The sequence below is a fragment of the Helianthus annuus genome, chromosome 6 (genome assembly GCF_002127325.2).
Source record: "Helianthus annuus cultivar XRQ/B chromosome 6, HanXRQr2.0-SUNRISE, whole genome shotgun sequence".
Taxonomy (NCBI): domain Eukaryota; kingdom Viridiplantae; phylum Streptophyta; class Magnoliopsida; order Asterales; family Asteraceae; genus Helianthus; species Helianthus annuus.
This window is the reverse complement of record NC_035438.2, coordinates 110,638,606-110,661,147: the sequence shown is the minus strand read 5'-3', so window position 1 is coordinate 110,661,147 and position 22,542 is coordinate 110,638,606.

Here is a 22,542-nt window from a genome sequence, read left to right as displayed (position 1 = left end):
CAGGTCAGTGCGTAAGCTGCGGCTTCTCCTAGGGTCTGAACCTGTAGATTCCACCAGGATAGGGCTCCATCCACAAATAGCCCTGAGATGTAAGTGACTTGCTGATCCAATGCGCACTTGCTCATGCGAAGTACGGACTCGGTCTTCTCAGCCCAGCGGACGAAAGCAACAGCACCCCCTGTGCCATCGAAGTTTATGGGCTTGCAGTCCAAGAATTGTTTGTAGGTGCACCCTGCACATACATTACATCATAGGAACGGCATTAGCATCTGCTAAAGGAATCCATTTAGGCCATGGTATGTCTTAATGACTTAGGGTTACCATGAGGAGGATTTTGGTTGCCGTTAATGTTCGAGCTACTTCCGCTTGGTCCTCCTTGCGAGGCAGCATATTGATCAATGGCGTTAGCGATAACTTGCTGTAGTTCTTCTTGAGTAGTGGGCATCGGCTGCGGTTGACGTCTTGGTGCCATCTTCTAAAGATGCGTATGTCGATTAGGCCATAATAAACATACGTATATAGTAATAGTAATAGCATATAACATCTCATGTTATCAATATATCACACACAACATCCCATGTCCCAACATCCCATGTTGCAAATATCATACATACAGCATCCCATGTCCCAACATCCCATGTTGCAAATATCATATATACAACATCCCATGTCCCAACATCCCATGTTGCAAATATATAAATAAGAAATCAAGTGCATCAGATATGGTGAGAATACCGCGATTGCTACATATATCGAGACCATAAAGTGTAGTAAGTGTGTCATACAACCATCAATCAAATAGGGGCTACATCACCCCTGTACAAAACTATATCATATCAGTATCACATACATCAGGTACATCAAATAAGTATCAACAAAAGTCAGAAATCATCAGATGGTCTCCAAAAGGCTGTGCAGTCACAATCGCTGTCGTCTCACCATCGTCTACCACTATGGCACCAATGAGCTCTATGCGGATGGGGGTGGAGGAGGGGGAAAGTGAGTGTAGAGTAAGCGGCGTAAATGAAGCCAGTCCTCCTCCATCGCCTGCTGAGTGCGAATAACAGAAGCGATCTGCTGCTCTAAAGTCGAAAGTCGGGCAGCAAAGTCTGGGGGTAGTGATCGAAAAGGCTGAAAAGATGAGGATGTCTGACCAAGATATGGACCTAGTGATAACTGAGCTCTCTCGAGCTCCTGGAGTCGCTGTGTATGGGAATCATGCTGATGGACAAAGGACATCAAGACGTCCTCTATGGTATGCCCCATATGGAATGGATGATATGGATCAGTGGGTGGCATCGGAGAGGAAGATGACCAAAGCAGTGGCATGCTGGTGGGATCGAATGGTGCTACATGAACAGAAGATGGAACATGTGTCATCTGAGGTACAAAAGGCATAGGCATCGGTATGTGCCCAAAAGGGTGGGCTGAAGAGCCCTCTCCAGGCCCCGCTGGAGGTACAAACGGTGGGATCTGAAAGGTGAAATCAGTATGATGTGCATCAGTGTGATGTGGGGGAAACGGTGGAACATCCTCGTTAGCCGGTATCCAACCGTGCTGAGCCTCCTCATCGGGTGGATCCATATGCTCTGCAAATAGAGCGTGCTCAGGCTCAATGGGTACAGGATCAAAAGGAGCAATAACAGGATCAACATGATCAATATGATGGTCAACAGGGACGTCAGCAATCAAAGGTGGGTCAACAAAAGGATCAACAGCATGATCAGCAACTAACAAAGGGACATCATCAATAGGAAGATCGCCAACTGGCGGGTCAGCCAAAACGGGCTCAACAGGTACGTCGGCATGTACCAAGTCATGCTCATGCACAGGATCGAAAGCAGCTGCCTGCTCTGGGGCCAAGGCAGGCTCTGGGTCATCAAAAGCCATGTCAAAATCAATCTCCGGATCAAAGGGATCGATAGGATCAACGGGATCGACAGGGTCCTCCAAATGCTGGTCCAAAGGAATATACTCAATATCGCGGTCAGGATCAAATCCTGGAGGAAAAACGGGATCGGAATCCTCAATATCGTCGTGCTCGAACACAAAGCTCGGAATGGGGGCGGCAGAAGATGCCTGATCGGGGTCCGAGTCATGAACAAAATGCTGCGTGCTCACCTCGTGAGACGGTACAGATGCCACAGACTCAAAAGAGTCTGGGACTGGTGAGTGGACGGGCGAGTCTCCAGCTGGGGCACCAGCGATCATCAAGAGACCGCCAGCGGGTAAAGGGGCTGCATCAGGAACCTCGTCCTCAAAAGGCTCGTCCTCGTAGGGATCAATGTCGCCGTCAGCCTCGGCGTCTGGTAATAGCTCGTGTGCTGGGTAAGAAGCAAGAGGAATCGGAGCTGGAATCACAACAAGGGGAAGATACTCAGCAGGATCGCCATCAATAGGCTCATAGGCACCCTCGGGTAGAGCGAAGGACAAGGAGTCATCAGTATGCTCATCAGCGCCGTCGGGTAGAGCGAACGGCTGGAAGTCATCATCGTCCGTGCTCGTGTAGTCTGAGGTATGCACCTCATGCTCCGATGACACAATGTCATCCGACACTATGGGTAGAGGTCCAGTGGTATCTGAGTCTCCGGTGCCTGATGTATCCATGTGTCTGTAACACAATCACAAGTATGCACAAATAATCAGTAAATCAGGTAATCACACAAGTTACCAAGTAATAATCACATAATCCTCCTAGTCCCACTAGCCTCCCAGCCTCCCAGACTGTCTTTCCTAGTCCCACTAGCCAACTTTCCCAACCTCCCAGACTGACTTCCTAGTCTCACTAGCCAATTCTCCCAGCCTCCCAGACTGACTCCCTAGTCCCACTAGTAAACTTTCCCAGCCTCCCAGACTGACTCCCTAGTCCCACTAGCAAATTCTCCCAGCCTCCCAGACTGACTCCCTAGTCCCACTAGACAACTACCTCGATCCATTAGATCGAGCCTCGGCCTCCCAGACCGAGCCTCAGTCTCCCAGACCGAGCCTCAGCCTCCCAGACTGAGCCTAAAAATAATAAATAAAATAGCTCAACATTTGTTTATAAAAACGTTTTGGATCTGGACTTAAGTGGTATGCAGTAAAAATGTTTTCGTGAGAGCCCTAGTGATCATAGTCTAGACTCGAGAAGGAATCCTAGTTCGCTATGATCAGAGCTCTGATACCAAGCTGTCACACCCTGGCTTTGCGGAAGCGTGGTTAATTGGTGTGACTTCTTAATACCATAGCTTAATCATAACAAGCTATGTGAATTTAAAATATGCAAGATCATCCATTAAAAGTAAAAATAGTAAAACATTGTCTTAACGGGTTAACACCCAACAACCATAACTTGTCTAAACATTACAAATGCAAACTTAAAGTAAACATGGTTCAGGGACTGTGACTTGTCCAGGAAAGAGTCACAAGCCTCGAACCCTGGATGACCTCGGGCCTAATGCAGCGGAAAACAAGCCATACCGCGCCAGATCGTTAGTTTCCTGAAATACATGTAAGTTGAAAAATCAACAATAATGTTGAGCGAGTTCATGCGATAGTGCGTAAACAAACCTTTATCTTTATCAAAAACCTTGTATGTAGCAAATAAGGAAAAAGAGATCACCAATGGTTTGCAAGGCCATTGATATGTGTGAAGTGCAAGTAGGGATGACTCAAACCTAGCGGATTTATGCGTCGGGCACTAAGTCACCCCGAGGTCTGTTCAGCTGGACCTTGGGCTGGGCTCGCTACACCCAGATAGATCTACCGCTCCTGTCCCTCGGTCCTACTACGAGGATTAATGGCCTCAAGTTGCGCCTACCCACTCACATGATCTAAGTAGTAACCCTCCTTACGCTAACCATACCATGTATCAAGTATTCATAATCATAGTAACATGTATTTCACCCCCGCAGTTTATAAAACTGAAAACAGTTAAGAGAAAAGGGGGACATGAACTCACAGTGAGTGCGTCACAATACCAAGTAATCCAAATATCCAACTGCTGCGCAACGACCTACATGTGCTAATTCTATTAGACGGATGGCCGTGCCTTAGCTTTATAGTTTAATTTTTCGGGAAACGGTTAGACAACCGTTCCGTGTATATACTTGGTAGAAAATCTCATTCCCAAGGATGGGGGAATTAATACATGCGTGTTTATAATATTAAGTCTCACTTAATGTATTTTATTTCTCATTCCAAAATATAGTTATTTTTCTCAAAAATAATATATTTTCTCTTCGCATAATACTTTCCAAAATAATACGTCGACAAGATATGCATTTATGAATATTTCCGGATAAGGCGTAAGTTACGTTTTGGCGATTTAGTGGTAATAGTAATTACCGTTGTAACTTATATGTTTGTCGTATAAGCGTTTGTATTATTTTGGGTTCGACAAAGTTAGTAAATATTATTTTTACTCTAAAAATAATATTTATACATTTTTACAAAATAATCATAAACAGTGTTGTGAAAAATATATCTATCGAATAAATATTTATCACGTTTATTTTTGTGAAAACCCCACCTTTGAATATTTGTAAATAAAGTCATGGCGAAATATATTTGAAAATATGTCAAAAGTAGTCTAACACTTGTAAATAATTCTAAGTGTTAGATTTTAGAAAATTTCGCCAGAGTTTCCCCTGTAACTGGAGGTGGCCACGCTTTTAAGCGTATCATTTTCTTTTACAAAATCATTTCAACACTTTCTTTAATCAACCAAATCAATTTCCGATACTTCAAACTAGTTCCAACACATTAAACTTGTAGACTAGTATGTAAATCACATTATTACATGAACTTGTAATTTTTCCGAAAACTATAGTGTAGATCACCTTATATTTAGTGGATCTACGTATAAAATAGTTTAGTCTTGCCAAAACCCCGCTTTTGGAACAAATCACTCTTTACAACTTCCCGACAACTTTTATAAAAATTGTTATTTTGTCGGATCTTTCGTTTCACAAGTTTCTATACACTTGTAGTTTAAAAATCATCTTTGTTAGCATGTTATCCAACTTATATAAAACATGATTTTCTCGACACCTGGTTCTACGAATGTACCACTTGTACATACGTAGATCGGCTCGTTTTAAACACTATTTTACAAGTCAAAATACTTTTACACAAGTTCATGCTTCTCGTGTGGTGGAGTTTCACCTTTTAACCCTTGTACCAAAAGAAACAAGTGTATGTCAAGATTCATGATCTTAACAAAGTCGGGTTAAACGATGATAAGAGCCACCACAACGTAGATCGGGCCTCAATAATCAACATATTCCAATACTACGACTTTTACACGCGTTATATGCTTTTAACCAACAATATTCGAGTTTTTGTAGACTTTAAAGATTCAAAAGATGGGTTACCGACTTTTAACCGTTAAAAATCCTTTTAACCACTTTAGATACGATCAAGAGCGAGTTTTAAATGTTATACCTCTAGCTCGGGGCTAGGGAAGATCTTTGGCGAAAATGGCGTGGATAAAAGCAAATAAACGAGGTCCTCCAACTTCCGCTTGCTTCAAGCTTCCTCGTACGTGATCCCCGATACTTGTGTGAGCTTGGAATGGCAAGACAAGAACTCGAAGATGGATGGTTGAGGGTGGGGGGTTACGGCCGAGAAGAGAGGGAGCAAGAGAGAGAGTGATGTTGGTTGTGAAATGGTGACAAGTCTCATGTGGGTGTGGGTTTATATAGAGAAAATCATGCTCCTTCGTCCATCGGTTTATGTCGTCTAGATATCCACGTAATCTATTATAATAATCAAAAGGTGTACCCTTAGTTACAAAGGGACCAAACCGGCCCAAAGGGGGGGGGGGTACCCGGTTGGATCTTGATTGTTCAGTTAGTGTTCAGTTAAGTTATGTTGGTTACTTTTAGAGTTTAACCCCGTTAGTTGTTTAACGCGTTATAATGCGGGTGTTAGGGTAATCAGGGACCCTAACTGGCTTAGAAAAATACCAATAATATTTCTGGCAATATATTTATGTTCCGGGTATAGTCCGGTTGTTCGGTTGGATAGTAATCCGTTAAAGTGCTTAAGTAATCCTTTAAGCGTTGTAATTAATATTTTCAGCGACACAATTTATTCTGCAAAGTGTCAGGAATATTTCCTCATGTTTTTGGCACTTTATTAATTAGCTAGAAGCTAGTGTGTTGATAAAAGTGCCGTGTTTCGTGCTTAGAATACGTTTTAGGCACATCCAATCTCTGTATCTTATTCCTAGAGACGCAATTATACAACCCTTGTATCCCTACACACACTATGGGTGTAGTAAAATATTTCTGGCTCATACAGGCCTTTAGAGGCAGTGTTTGCCTGATGCTGGCTATATCAGCATGTTCAATAGGTTATCCGTTCAAATGCTACTGTGCTTTTGTGCATCATGTTTGTCACTAGAGTTCAGTAAGTAAATAATGTAGTGACGGAAAAATCAAAGTATGATGCAGATATGTACAAGTATCAACAATCAAGTAGCAGTTTATCAGAAATCTCAGTTAAGCACAGTAATTAGGCAACAATTAATAGTTAATTAAGTCGTACGGATACCTGGTTTTGTGAGGGTTGTCACAACAAGGATTGTAGAACTGCGTCTCTAGGAATAAGTTACGATGACTGGATGTGCCTAAAACGTACTTTAAGCACAAAACACAGCACTTTAATTAGCATTTCAGCTTCTGGCTAACTAATAAAGTGCCAAAACATGGGGAAATATTCCTGACACTTTGGGGAAAGAGTTGTGTCACTAAAAATGTTATTAACGACACTTAAAAGCTTTGTTAAGCGCTTTAACGGATTACTATCCAACCGAACAACCGGACTATACCCGGAACATAAAAATATTGACAGTAACATTATTGGTCTTTTTCTGAGCCAGTTAGGGTCCCTGAACACCCTAACACCCGCTTTAAATCACTACACACTACTAACCGAGTTAAGTGCTTAACTAACCGACTTAACTTAACTACAACCTAACTGACTAGTTGGAATTGAACTAGCTTACCCCCACCCCCCCATAGCCAAGTTCGGTCCCCATGTAACAAGTCTTGTACCATTTTGATTAAAATATTATGTGATGTCTCAAATCAAGAGAACATAAAACCCATTGGTTCTTGATTCACAATTTGCCTATAAGTAACTAAGGATGGCACAAGAGATCTTACACTCCACACAACTCCACAAAGCTCTCTCTCTCCCTCTTGCTCAACTCACGGCCGAACCCCCCTTGGGTCACCCCATCCATTTTTGATCTTGATCTCCACATTCCAACACCATACAAGTGTTAAGGGTCGCATACGAGGAGTCTTGGAGCTAACGGAAGGCGAAGGACCTCTCTATCTAGCTTTTATCCACCTCTTTTTCCCATAGATTCTTCCCTAGCCTCGAGCTAGAGGTATAATGCTTAAAACTCGTACTCGAACTAATCTAAGGTGGTTAATAAGGTATATGATGATTAAAACTCGGAATCTTGCATTTTGAAGCATTAAAGTCTACTAAAATTACAAGTATTGTTGGTTAAAAGCATATAAGTTGTGTAAAAGTTGTAGTAACTGAAATTTGTGGTTACCTAGACCCTCTACGTTGTAGTAGCTCGGATCACCATTTAACCCGGTTTGGTTAAGATCATGGATCTTGACATAAGCTTGTTTTGAATGGTACAAGGGTTAAAAGGTGAAACTCTACCACACGCGAAACATGAACTTGTGTAAAAGTATTTTTACTTGTAAAATAGTGTTTAAAACTAGCGGATTCACGTATGTACAAGTGGTATTTTCAAGGGACCGAATGTCAAGAAAATCATGTTTTCTAAAAGACGGATCTTACACTAACAAATATGATTTTTATAAACCACAAATATGTAAACACTTGTGAAATGAAAGGTTCGACAAGATAACAAACTTTGTAAAAGATGACGAGAAGTTGTAAAGACGGATATACTTTAAAAACGAGGTTTTTACGAGATCGATCTACTTTATATAAAGATCCACAAAATATAATGGGATTTACACTATGGTTTTCGGAAAAACTACAAGTTCATGCGATTATGCGATTTACATACTTGTCGACTAGTTTGATGTGTCGGAAATTGTTTGGTTGACTAAAGAAGTTGTTGAAGTTGATTTTGTAAAAGAAAATGATACGCTTGAAAGCGTGGCCACCTCCAGTTACAGAGGAAACTCTGGCGAAATTTTTCTAAAAACCTAACACTTAGAATTATTTAAACTACAAGTGTTAGAATTATTTTTGACATGTTTTCAAAATAGGTTTCGCCACGACTTTATTTACAAATTTTCGGAGGTGGGATTTTCACAAAAATTAAACGTGATTAATATATATTCAGTAAATATATTTTCACCACACTGTTTATGATTATTTTGTGAAAATACATAAATATTATTTTTAGAGTAAAAATAATATTTACGAACGTTAACAGATCCAAAATAATACGAACGCCTCTACGATAATTATAAGTTACACTGGTAATACTTATTACCACTCGGATGATCAAACGTAACTCACGCACTATACGGAAATATTTACGAACGCGTATTTTACCAACGTATTATTTTTGGGGAAAATTATGTGAAATGGAAATATAATATTTTTGAGAAAAATATTTATATTTTGGAATTGGAAATAAAAATATATTAAGTGAGACTTAATGTTATAATTCGAACGCACATGTATTAAATCCCCCATCCTTGGGAAGGAGACTAACTACCAAGTATATACGAAAAGTAAACACGGAATAGTTGTCTAACTATTTCCCAAAAACTTAAATTATAAAGCTAAGGCACGGCCGTCCGTCTAATAGATTTAGCACATGTAGGTCGTTGCACAGCTGCCCGATTTGGAGTACTTGGTAGAGACGCACCGACTGTGAGTTCATGTCCCCCTTTTCTCTTAACTGTTTTCAGTTTTCTAAACTGCGGGGTGAAATACATGTTACTATGATTACGAATATTTCTTACATGGTATGGTCAGCTAAGGAAGGAATTGTTAGGTTATGTGATTTGGGTAGGTGAAACCTTAAGAACATTAGTCCTCGTAGTACGATCGAGGGATACAAGTAATAGGCCTATTTGAGCATAACAAACCCCACCCATGCGCCCTAAGGTTGGACCATGTGGTGACTTTGTCTTAACACCACCCATGCGCCCGCAGGTCGGACCATGTGGTGAACTTGTCGTAACACCACCCATGCGCCCGCAGGTTGGACCATGTGGTGACCTTGTCGTAACACCACCCATGCGCCCGTAGGTTGGACCATGTGGTGACCTTGTCCTATCCCCTCCCATGCGCCAGCAGGTTGGACCATGTGGTTACACATCAACTGATATGTTTCCTTATTTGCTTTCATACCAGAGTTTACAAAATATTCACACTTACAATGGTTATAAAGGTTTATTCGCGCGCACATACTAAACACATGAACTCGCTCAACATTATTGTTGATTTTTCAACTTACATGTATTTCAGGGAATTAAAGGATCTGGCACGGTATGGCACGTTTTCCCGCTGCACTAGTTTCCGAGGTCATCCGGGGTTTAGGGAATGTGACTCTTTCCTGGACAAGTCACAGTCCTTAAAATGTGTTTATGTTTTGTTTGTTTGTTGAACAATATTATGGTTGTTAGGGTGTATTCCCGTTAAAACAATGGTATTGTATTTGGTTTTCAAAACTTAATAGATGATCTTGCATGTTTTTAATTCATATAGCTTTGTTATGACTAAGCTATGGTATTAAGAGGTCACACCAAAATTAACCACGCTTCCGCAAAGCCAGGGTGTGACAGCTTGGTATCAGAGCTCTGATCATAGCGAACTAGGATTCCTTCTCGAGTCTAGACTATGATCACTAGGGCTCTCACGAAAACATTTTTACTGCATACCACTTAAGTCCAGATCCAAAACGTTTTTACAAACAAATGTTGAGCACATTTTATTTATTATTTTTAGGCTCAGTCTTGGAGGCTGAGGCTCGGTCTTGGAGGCCGAGGCTCGATCTAAGAGATCGAGGTAGATAGCTAGTGGGACTAGGAAGAGTAGGCTCAGTCTTGGAGGCTGAGGCTCGGTCTTGGAGGCCGATGCTCGATCTTAGAGATCGAGGTAGATGGCTAGTGAGACTAGGGAGAGTAGGCTCAGTCATGGAGGCTGAGGCTCGGTCATGGAGGCCGAGGCTCGATCTAGGAGGTCGAGGTAGATGATAGAGCAGCCTTGGAGGCTGGGAGGAATTTGGCTAGTGGGACTAGGAATATCAGTCTGGGAGGCTGGGAGGCTAGTGGGACTAGGAGAATTATTTGATTGCTTATTACTGACTAACATGTTTATATGTTGATGTGATTGATTGTTATACGTATATGTGTTTTTGTTACAAACGTCATGCTTTCATCATGTACAAGAAAGATGGATACTACGAATCCCTTGGCCATAGCATCAGACGACATAGTTCATCGGAGCACGAGGTGCACATTTCCGATACTACCGGCACAGACAATGACGACATTCAGCCCTTTGCGCTGCCTGAAGTCGTAGCAGAGCCTACTGATGGCCATCTTGTTGGGAATTTGCCACTCGCGGTGATCCCTGCTCCTGTGCCCTTTGCCGCTTATCCCATTAATGATATGCCCCCGGCGTGGCCTCTGACGACGATAACGATCTACTAGAGGAGGACCCATTCGAGGGCGAGGCCCTATTGCTGCTGGTATTAGCCTACTGCTTGCGGACGCTCCTGCAGGGGAAACTCATGCCCATTCCCCTGTCCCAGACTCATTTGAGTTGCTGACATCCGCATTTTCGCATATACAGGGAGTGCAGCACCATTCACACAACGCCGACCCTGATACGGCATCATCGGCTGCACCGGTTCCCGCACATAGCTTTGAGTTTGATCACAGTATTGAGGGTGATCCTGTTCTTCCATCTGGTTTTGATCCAGACCATGACCTTGAGTTCATACGCTTAGACCAGCCCATGGAGGATCCTGTAACCCCCTGTGATGGTTGATCCAGCTGATTTTGAGATGGAGTTTGTTGATCCGGAGCCAACCGTGGCCCCTGAGCCAGGCGTCGCTCCTAACACCGCATTAGAGCATGACCCTGTTCATGCCAATGCACCTGCTGTTGCTCCTTGATTGATCATCTGCTTGGACGAGAGAAAATTTGGGGTAACTGTGCAAGACAATTTATTATTACGGGGGCCCACGTAATAACGACTTGTAGTGCACAGAAATCCTGGTGGACTCTGCGGGTCAAGCTAATGAAAACCAGTGTGGCAGGAAATAACTTGAACACGAATGACCAAGGAGATGAAGCCTCGAGTTCATTCTATTTTAAGCAACAAGCCAAATTGGCAAGCCTATGTGAAGGCCCAGTAATTTATTTCCCCACCCATACATTGAGTATATTTACGTGTAAAATTAGGTGAGTACATGATGGCTTATGGTGCTATGTATCTCATAGACAATTGGGAAGCTGTTTAACCCACTTCATGCCATTTCGGCAGAAGAGAATGTCACCCAGGCGTGACACAAACACCAGTATGTTGCCAAGGATAGAAGCCAAGCGGCAAAAACGCATCTCACAGGCAAATGCATGACATGAAGCACTCCGCACTAAGCGTAGCGATGGCACTACTGGGAGTAACCCCCCCCCCCCCCAAACTGACCGCACCTATAAGCAGTTCCTGAACTGCAAGCCTTTGAACTTCGTCGAAACAAGAAGCGCCATTGCATTTGTCGTTGGTCCGAAAAGATTGACTCCATTCTAAGAATGACTAACTGTTCACCCCAACAGAGTGTTACCTATACCTCGGGGTCATTTCTAGATGGCACACTTTCATGATAGGATCTTCAGATTCAGACCCTTGGTACAGATGCTGCTTATGCACTGAGCTGGGACGAGCTCAAGGAAATGATTAAGGAGAAATATGGTTCTAAGATTGGAATAACAGAAGTTTGAGATGAAGTCCTGGAATTTGAAAATGGACGAACCAGAGATTCCTGAACCTGTCCAGCGATCGCACGACTTGCCTAGGGTCGCCACCTACTAAGTCATTGATGTTGTATGATACAGTTGGGTACCTGTAAACCTTACATTCTGGTCTCGATTCGTGGCAATGCAATCGCAGTAATCTATTGTTTATGTTCTATAACATGAGATGTTATGTGATTGAATTGTTTATAACATGGGATGTTATGTGTTGATATTGTTGTATACTCACGTACACTTTACTTACTATGACCTGACCCATACGATCATCATTTAGAAGATGCCTCCAAGACGGGATGTACGCATACCCACCAACGAGGCGGAACTTCAGGGAATCATTGCTGCAGTCATCGCACAATACGAGGCCCATCACTCCGAGCGCAACGGAGGTACCTCAGGAAATAACCCACCCAACGGCTGCACCTACAAACAGTTCTTAGGCTGCCAGCCCTTACATTTCGACGGCACTGGGGGTGCCGTAGCCTTCGTACGCTGGATTGAGAAGACGGACACTGTTTTGCGTGCGAGCAAATGCGCCCCAAGAGATCAGGTCACGTACATTTCCGGGCTGTTCCGAGATGGGGCTCTGTCATGGTGGAAACTTCAGGTTCAGACAATGGGCGAGGCTGCTGCGTATGCTCTATCGTGGGACGAGCTGAAAGAGCTAATGCATAAAAAGTACTGTTCGAGAACAGAAAGCCAGAAGGTAGAAACTGAGTTCTGGAACTTGAAGATGGAAGGTCCAAAAATAGCTGAGTATGTGGAGAAGTTCCAAGTTCTATCGCGTATCGTTCCTTACATGGTAGATCCGGAGTTTAAAAGGATTGAGCGTTTCATTTGGGGATTGGCACCCCAAATCATGAGCATGGTAACGGCATCAAAGCCTGCCACAATCTCTGAGGCCATCAATCTAAGTGTAGCCCTGACGGAAGAGGCAATCAGGATGAAGAAATTTTCAGCCTCTGAGGAGAAGAAGGAGACTCATGCAGAGTCATCTGGGGACAACAAGAGGAAGTTGGCGAATTTCAAACAGGGTACCCAGTCGCGTAGCGACGACAAGGCCAAAAAGAGAAAAGAGTACACGGGTATCCTACCAAAGTGCGACAACTGTCGACGTCACCATAACGGGCGGTGTAGATATGGAAAATGTGGTAACTGTGGCAAGGTGGGATATGTCAAGGAAACATGTCGGCAAGGTACTGAACATGGAAATAGAGGTCAAGATGGTAACGGAAATCGCGGAGGAAATAACAACGACAACAACTATCAAGGCAGGGATGGTGACGATCAAGGCTGTGGCCAAGCATGTTTTAATTGCGGTGATGTGGGGCATTTCAGGAAGTATTGCCCTAAGAACACTCAGGCACGTGGATGAAAGCTCAACAACGGGGATAGAATCCAAGCGTGGATATCGGTACGTCTCATAATAGTCAATGTTACGCTCTATTTGACAGTATTGTCAAATTTTAGCTTCAGAAAATATAGTTGTTTTAGTAGTAAGTAACCTAGATACCCAGTTCTCGATAGAACAAGCCTAACGGAAGCTTCGATGTGATAATTGGGATGGACTGGTTGTCGAACAACCCAGCGGAGATTGTCATCCGCACCCCGACGACGAACGGAGAAATGATGGTGATTCATGGAGCAGGATACGCTCCTACGGATCATCAGGCAAAGAAGACATAAAAATTTTCACACAAAGGATGTGTTGCATTCTTGGCTCATGTTGTGGAAAAAGAAGCCGAAGAACCAAAACCCGAAGACATCCCTGTGATTGGAGAATACCCCGAAGTCTTCCTCGAAGACTTGCCGGAATCGTCTCCTCAACGATTAGTCGAATCCCGCGTCAATTTAATTCCAATCACTGCACCCGTAGTCAATGCATCGTAGCAACTTACATTTTCGGAGATGCAAGGATTGACAGAGAAGTTTTAGCAATAGATAGAGAAGGAAGATAACAGACCAAAATTCCCTTTTGGGGTAACCCCATTACTACTCGTCAAAAAAAAGGATGATGATTTTCAAATAAACATCATCTACCGGGAGCTGAACAAGCTGACGATCAAGAATAAATACCCTCTGCCAAGAATTGATGATCTGTTTGATCAACTGCAAGGTTCAAACTTCTATTCGAAGATCGATTTGCGATCTGGTTACCACCAGTTAAGGATACGGGGGGAGAGTATCCCAAAGACAGCCTTCAGAACTCGTTATGGGCACTACGAGTTTTTGGTTATGCCGTTTGGTTTGACAAACGCACCTGCAGTGTTCATAGATTTGATGAATCAAGTTTGTAAGCCGTACTTGGATAAGTTCGTGATCGTGTTCATCAATGATGTCTTGATCTATTCAAAGACGAAGGCCGAGCACGAACAGCATTTAAGAGCCATTTTGGAGCTGTTGAAGAAGGAACAGCTATACATCAAATTCTCTAAGTGCGAGTTTTGGCTAAGAGAAGTGCAATTCCTTGGGCACGTGGTAAATGGAGATGGAATCCACGTGGATCCAACCAAGATCGAGGCGATCAAGGATTGGGAAACGCCAAAGACGTCAACCGAGATTCAGCAATTCTTGGGTTTGGCTGGCTATTACCGAAGATTCATCGAGAACTTTTCAAAGATCGCTCAACCATTGACGCTCCTCACTCAGAAGGACAAGAAGTTTGATTGGGGAATCAAACAGGAAGAAGCGTTTCAGGTATTGAAAGATAAGCTTTGCAACGCGCCAATCTTAGCCCTACCGGAAGGTACAGATGATTTTGTAGTATACTGCGACGCTTCGCGTCAAGGATTGGGTTGTGTGTTGATGCAACGCCAAAAGGTTATTGCCTACGCATCACGCCAGCTGAAGGTACATGAGAAGAACTATACCACACACGATTTGGAACTCGGCGCAGTGGTTTTTGCTTTAAAGATCTGGAGACACTACCTTTATGGTACGAAGTGCACAATCTTCACAGATCACAAGAGCCTCCAGCACATATTCAACCAGAAGGAGTTGAATATGAGACAAAGACGATGGGTAGAGCTGTTGAATGATTACGACTGCGAGATAAAGTATCATCCAGGGAAGGCGAATGTGGTCGCCGATGCCCTGAGTCGAAAGGAGAGGATCAAGCCCATAAGGGTTAGGGCTTTGGAGATGATTATTCAGACCGATCTTTACTTGCGCATTCGTGCTGCGCAGAAAGAAGCTCTCAAGGAAAGAAACCTCGAAGAGGAATATCTCCGTGGGATGGAGAAGTTATTGATACCAAACAAGGAAGGAACATTGTGTTTTGAGAAAAGGATTTGGGTTCCTTTGTTTGGAGGTTTAAGGAAGGTTATTTTCGATGAAGCTCACAAGTCGCGGTACTCTATCCACCCTGGAGCGGATAAGATGTACCAGGATCTTAAAGATTATTATTGGTGGCCTAGGATGATAGGCGATGTAGCTGTTTATGTGAGCAAATGTTTAACTTGCGCTAAGGTTAAAGCGGAATACCAGAAGCCTTCAGGACTTCTGCAGCAACCCGAGATTCCCAAGTGGAAGTGGGAACAAATCTCCATGGATTTTATTACGAAATTGCGAAGAACGCCAAGAGGCCATGACACTATCTGGGTGATAGTGGATCGATTAACGAAGTCAGCACACTTCTTGCCTATCCGAGAAAAGGATAATACGAGCAAATTGGCTGAAATTTACATGAGAGAGATTGTTACACGCCATGGAGTACCTCTCTCGATTATCTCCGATAGAGACGGAAGGTTCGTGTCAAGGATATGGCAATCCTTCCAAGAAGCTTTTGGCTCAAAGTTGAATATGAGCACCGCGTTTCACCCGCAGACCGACGGTCAAAGCGAGCGGACGATTCAGACGTTGGAGGACATGCTGAGAGCATGTGTTATGGATTTAGGCGGTAGCTGGGACAAGCATTTGCCTCTGGTTGAGTTTTCATACAACAACCGCTACCACACCAGTATTGGTGCCGCGCCTTTCGAAGCTTTATATGGGCGCAAATGCAGATCACCGCTCTGTTGGTCTGACGCTGGTGATAGACAGTTGGTTGGTCCTGACATGGTTCAGGAAACCACAGATAAGATTGCACAGATCCGAGATCGCATTAGTGCGGCTCGTGACCAACAAAAATCCTACGCGGATCTAAAAAGGAAACCTCTAGAGTTTGAGATAGGAAAGATGGTTTTGTTGAAGGTATCACCCTGGAAGGGTGTGGCACGCTTTGGGAAGCGTGGAAAGTTGAATCCGAGGTATATTGGACCGTTCAAGATCTTGGAAAGAATCGGGTTAGTAGCATACAAGTTGGATCTACCTGCTGAACTGAATGGAGTTCACGATACATTCCATGTATCTAATCTGAAGAGGAGTCCAACTCAAGTTACCGTTGCCATTCCCACCGACGAAATTCATGTTGACGACACGCTCCATTTCATTAAAGAACCTGTTGAGGTCGCGGATTGGAAAGTAAACAAGACCCGCCGGAGCAGCGTCAAGCTCGTCAAAGTTCGGTGGAATGCTAGACATGGTCCTGAATTCACCTAGGAGCGTGAGGACCGAATGAAAAAGAAATACCCCCACTTATTTCCTAAGAACCCTGCTTCTACAAGCAGAACTTAAAATTTCGGGACGAAATTTCTTTAACGGGGGGAGAATGTGACAACCCTCACTAAACCAGGTATATGTACTATCTAATTAATAATTAATTGCTGCTTAATTACTGTGCTTACTTGAAATTACTGATGAACTGCTACTTGATTTCTGACACTTGTACATTCCTGCATCATACTTTACATACCGTCACTACATTATATATATGCTGAACTCTAGTGACAAACATGATGCACAAAAGCACAGTAGCACTATGAACGGATAACCTATTGAACATGCTGACAAAGCCAGCATCAGGCAGATACTGCCTCTAAGGCCTGTATGAGCCAGAGTTATTTTACTACACCCATAGTGAGTGTAGGGATACAAGGATTGTAGAACTGCGTCTCTAGGAATAAGTTACGATGACTGGATGTGCCTAAAACGTACTCTAAGCACAAAACACAGCACTTTAATTAGCATTTCAGCTTCTGGCTAACTAATAAAGTGCCAAAACATGGGGAAATATTCCTGACACTTTGGGGAAAGAGTTGTGTCACTAAAATGTTATTAACGACACTTAAAAGCTTTGTTAAGCGCTTTAACGGATTACTATCCAACCGAACAACCGGACTATACCCGGAACATAAAAATATTGACAGTAACATTATTGGTCTTTTTCTGAGCCAGTTAGGGTCCCTGAACACCCTAACACCCGCTTTAAATCACTACACACTACTAACCGAGTTAAGTGCTTAACTAACCGACTTAACTTAACTACAACCTAACTGACTAGTTGGAATTGAACTAGCTTACCCCCCCCCCCCCATGGCCAAGTTCGGTCCCCATGTAACAAGTCTTGTACCATTTTGATTAAAATATTATGTGAAGTCTCAAATCAAGAGAACATAAAACCCATTGGTTCTTGATTCACAATTTGCCTATAAGTAACTAAGGATGGCACAAGAGATCTTACACTCCACACAACTCCACAAAGCTCTCTCTCTCCCTCTTGCTCAACTCATGGCCGAACCCCCCTTGGGTCACCCCATCCATTTTCGATCTTGATCTCCACATTCCAACACCATACAAGTGTTAAGGGTCGCATACGAGGAGTCTTGGAGCTAACGGAAGGCGAAGGACCTCTCTATCTAGCTTTTATCCACCTCTTTTTCACATAGATTCTTCCCTAGCCTCGAGCTAGAGGTATAATGCTTAAAACTCGTACTCGAACTAATCTAAGGTGGTTAATAAGGTATATGATGATTAAAACTCGGAATCTTGCATTTTGAAGCATTAAAGTCTACTAAAATTACAAGTATTGTTGGTTAAAAACATATAAGTTGTGTAAAAGTTGTAGTAACTGAAATTTGTGGTTACCTAGACCCGATCTACGTTGTAGTAGCTCGGATCACCATTTAACCCGGTTTGGTTAAGATCATGGATCTTGACATAAGCTTGTTTTGAATGGTACAAGGGTTAAAAGGTGAAACTCTACCACACGCGAAACATGAACTTGTGTAAAAGTATTTTTACTTGTAAAATAGTGTTTAAAACTAGCGGATCCACGTATGTACAAGTGGTATTTTCAAGGGACCGAATGTCAAGAAAATCATGTTTTCTAAAAGACGGATCTTACACTAACAAATATGATTTTTATAAACCACAAATATGTAAACACTTGTGAAATGAAAAGTTCGACAAGATAACAAACTTTGTAAAAGATGACGAGAAGTTGTAAAGACGGATATACTTTAAAAACGAGGTTTTTACGAGATCGATCTACTTTATATAAAGATCCACAAAATATAATGGGATTTACACTATGGTTTTCGGAAAAACTACAAGTTCATGCGATTATGCGATTTACATACTTGTCGACTAGTTTGATGTGTCGGAAATTGTTTGGTTGACTAAAGAGGTTGTTAGAGTAAAAATAATATTTACGAACGTTAACAGATCCAAAATAATACGAACGCCTCTACGATAATTATAAGTTACACTGGTAATACTTATTACCACTCGGATGATCAAACGTAACTCACGCATTATACGGAAATATTTACGAACGCGTATTTTACCAACGTATTATTTTTGGGGAAAATTATGTGAAATGGAAATATAATATTTTTGAGAAAAATATTTATATTTTGGAATTGGAAATAAAAATATATTAAGTGAGACTTAATGTTATAATTCGAACGCACATGTATTAAATCCCCCATCCTTGGGAAGGAGACTAACTACCAAGTATATACGAAAAGTAAACACGGAATAGTTGTCTAACTATTTCCCAAAAACTTAAATTATAAAGCTAAGGCACGGCCGTCCGTCTAATAGATTTAGCACATGTAGGTCGTTGCACAGCTGCCCGATTTGGAGTACTTGGTAGAGACGCACCGACTGTGAGTTCATGTCCCCCTTTTCTCTTAACTGTTTTCAGTTTTCTAAACTGGGGGGGTGAAATACATGTTACTATGATTACGAATATTTCTTACATGGTATGGTCAGCTAAGGAAGGAACTGTTAGGTTATGTGATTTGGGTAGGTGAAACCTTAAGAACATTAGTCCTCGTAGTACGATCGAGGGATACAAGTAATAGGCCTATTTGAGCATAACAAACCCCACCCATGCGCCCTAAGGTTGGACCATGTAGTGACTTTGTCTTAACACCACCCATGCGCCCGCAGGTTGGACCATGTGGTGACCTTGTCGTAACACCACCCATGCGCCCGCAGGTTGGACCATGTGGTGACCTTGTCGTAACACCACCCATGCGCCCGCAGGTTGGACCATGTGGTGACCTTGTCCTATCCCCTCCCATGCGCCCGCAGGTTGGACCATGTGGTTACACATCAACTGATATGTTTCCTTATTTGCTTTCATACCAGAGTTTACAAAATATTCACACTTACAATGGTTATAAAGGTTTATTCGCGCGCACATACTAAACACATGAACTCGCTCAACATTATTGTTGATTTTTCAACTTACATGTATTTTAGGGAATTAAAGGATCTGGCACGGTATGGCACGTTTTCCCGCTGCACTAGTTTCCGAGGTCATCCGGGGTTTAGGGAATGTGACTCTTTCCTGGACAAGTCACAGTCCTTAAACTGTGTTTATGTTTTGTTTGTTTGTTGAACAAGATTATGCTTGTTCCCGTTAAAACAATGGTATTGTATTTGGTTTTCAAAACTTAATGGATGATCTTGCATGTTTTTAATTCATATAGCTTTGTTATGACTAAGCTATGGTATTAAGAGGTCACACCAAAATTAACCACGCTTCCGCAAAGCCAGGGTGTGACAGTATAAATTAAAGAATGATGTATGGTTAAAGAATAACCAAGTAAAATAAGTTGTATAAAGCAAGTTGTTTTTGTAAAACGAAGTCTTGTGAAAAATGCATTATTTGTGTAAAAATGTATAAGTCCAAACTAAATGATTTAAATAACGCTATGACATGTAGTACAATACAAGCACTTATATATAGGAAGTACCAGCGGCGTATCCACCATGCTTGTAGCATACTACACACATATCGTTACTTAAGTCACTTAAACAAACCACCAAAGCATATAGTTCATGTTCAAACCAATCATCAAATGTTCTTGTCTAAACCATTGTCAATGTTTAAAAGTCCAAAATGTAGTTATGTAGTTATGTGTAAACAAAAGTTATGTATGGTAAGTAACAAAATGAGAATACTTAACCATAAATAAAAAAAAGGAACAAAACAAAGTATTTTGAATAAATCAAAAAGTTATGTTTTGCCAAGTAGAAAACTTGTTTTATTGATACAAACATTTATGCGGTAAGATAACGCATTACATTCAAGCCTTGAGACAGCAGGATAACCTTAGAGTAAAGGTTATCAAAGTAAAAATGTTCATGGATTCAGTCATTCCTTTCACCCAAACAAACCTAGGGTGTCAGAAACGGGATTTGTCAAGTCCTATGGTACCACTACCTACTACCGAGCGGCATGATCGGTGTTAATGAATGTAGTAAAGAACCGTTTATGCAAACCAAATGTTATACCAAATGTAAACAGGTTATGTGAAAACAATGTATTAAGTATGCTAAGTAAACATACAAAGCAGAAAAGTCATGTAAAACAATGTGCTAATATGCCATGTAAACATATATAGCAAAGTAATGTAATGTAGATCAATGTGCTAGCATGCTAAGTTAACATACATAGCAAAACAATGTAATGAAATCATGCACTATAAGTGTACTAAAGAACATAGCAACATATGATGTGAAAACAAGAAAGCACGAAAGTAACGAGTAGGCACATGTGTTTCACCCCAAAATGTTTGGAAAACAGTAAAAGAGGGGTCTATGTACTCACCTTTGGGTGCGTTTCTATATGCTAACACAATCTCTCAAATTGTTTATGCGTCCTAAATAAAGTAAGGATGATTTTTAATAATCAAAATTCACATAAATACCAAAGTTTCTCCGATACTTAGAATTTTCACATAACTTTGAGTTTTCTCGAAAAGTTATTATTTTTGATTATTTTGGTGTATTTGTATATATACATATACTTAAGCATTATACGCATAATCTTGTCAACACTAACACATCATCATACACATATTGTAAAACACATAGCACATTGTGACACATTAAATTTACTTATGAACAACCCATTCTAGTTATGTTGAAAAACACTTATTTTAGCGTTTCGGTAACATTTTTGGACGTCGGAAGCCACGTATGACTAACCAAACACAAAGTAAACTTAACATAAGTTGAAATACTTATTTTTATACCAAAAATATCAGTTTGGTTACTGATCTAAAACAGTTTTGTAAAAGTCCTCCGAAAAGGCGATTTTTAACCGTTTTACCGCATAGTTTTGCATCAAACGTTACCCGAACCATCCCAAATCGAAACGACTTGAAATTTTGACACAACCCATGTTATTTACTGAATAAAATAATGGTTATACTCACAATAGTGCAGGTCTTAAATAGAGTATATATATCATGCAAATCTCACATATTTTATCACTTTTTAAGCTATATGTACAACATGCAATGCTACCAAACCTATGTCAAAGTTTTATGCCATTATATTACACCAAATAATGTTATTTTTAGTGCTTGTAACCTGATCTAAAACATTTTTGTCATAGAACCATTTTTCATCATCTCTTGAGCTTTAAATCGACATATTCCTTCATGCACAAGTGTCTAAAGCACACTATCATATCATCATCTTTTCATATGAGTTTAGGTGCATCAAACATGTGATTTATTCATGTTTACTTGCTGATTTAATTGATTATTTATCATATCTTGCACAAATCATCAAATACTTGCATTTTAACTATATTCAAGAACAAGCAACAACTTAAACAAGTATTTACCAAAGATCAAGCTCAAATTTCATACACATACATAACTATATATACGGTTATACACACACATATATATATCACCATTTTTTTTATTTGATTCAAGACCCATTTCTTTTTTTTTAGATTTCAAGTTTGTGAAAAATTCCAAGATTCAAGAGAAACTTCAAATCATCAAGAACAACCAAGAATCAAGAGTATGATTTAAACATAAATTTTATACCTTCAAGATTCAAGTAAGTTGTTGATGAGATTTTGATGATATGGAGCTTGAAATCACTTGAAAATACCTTGGAAACTTCTTTAGATCTTCACACAAACTTGAAATTGGCTTGGAATGGGGTTAAATCTTGAAGAACAAAGTTGAAGGTATGAATATGGTGAGAGAGAGAGATGGGACGATTTGGGAGGAGGGATGGAAGGAGGTTGAGTGAGGTGTAGATTGAAGTATGGTGTACTTATAAAAGAAAAATCCCATAAATCTAAACATAATCTAATAAAATCTAAAGAAATCCAAGAAACATCAATTCAAATCTTGGAAAATCTTGACAAAATATATGGTGGGGTCCCCATAATATTTGAACGGAAATTAGATGGGGGGTAAAG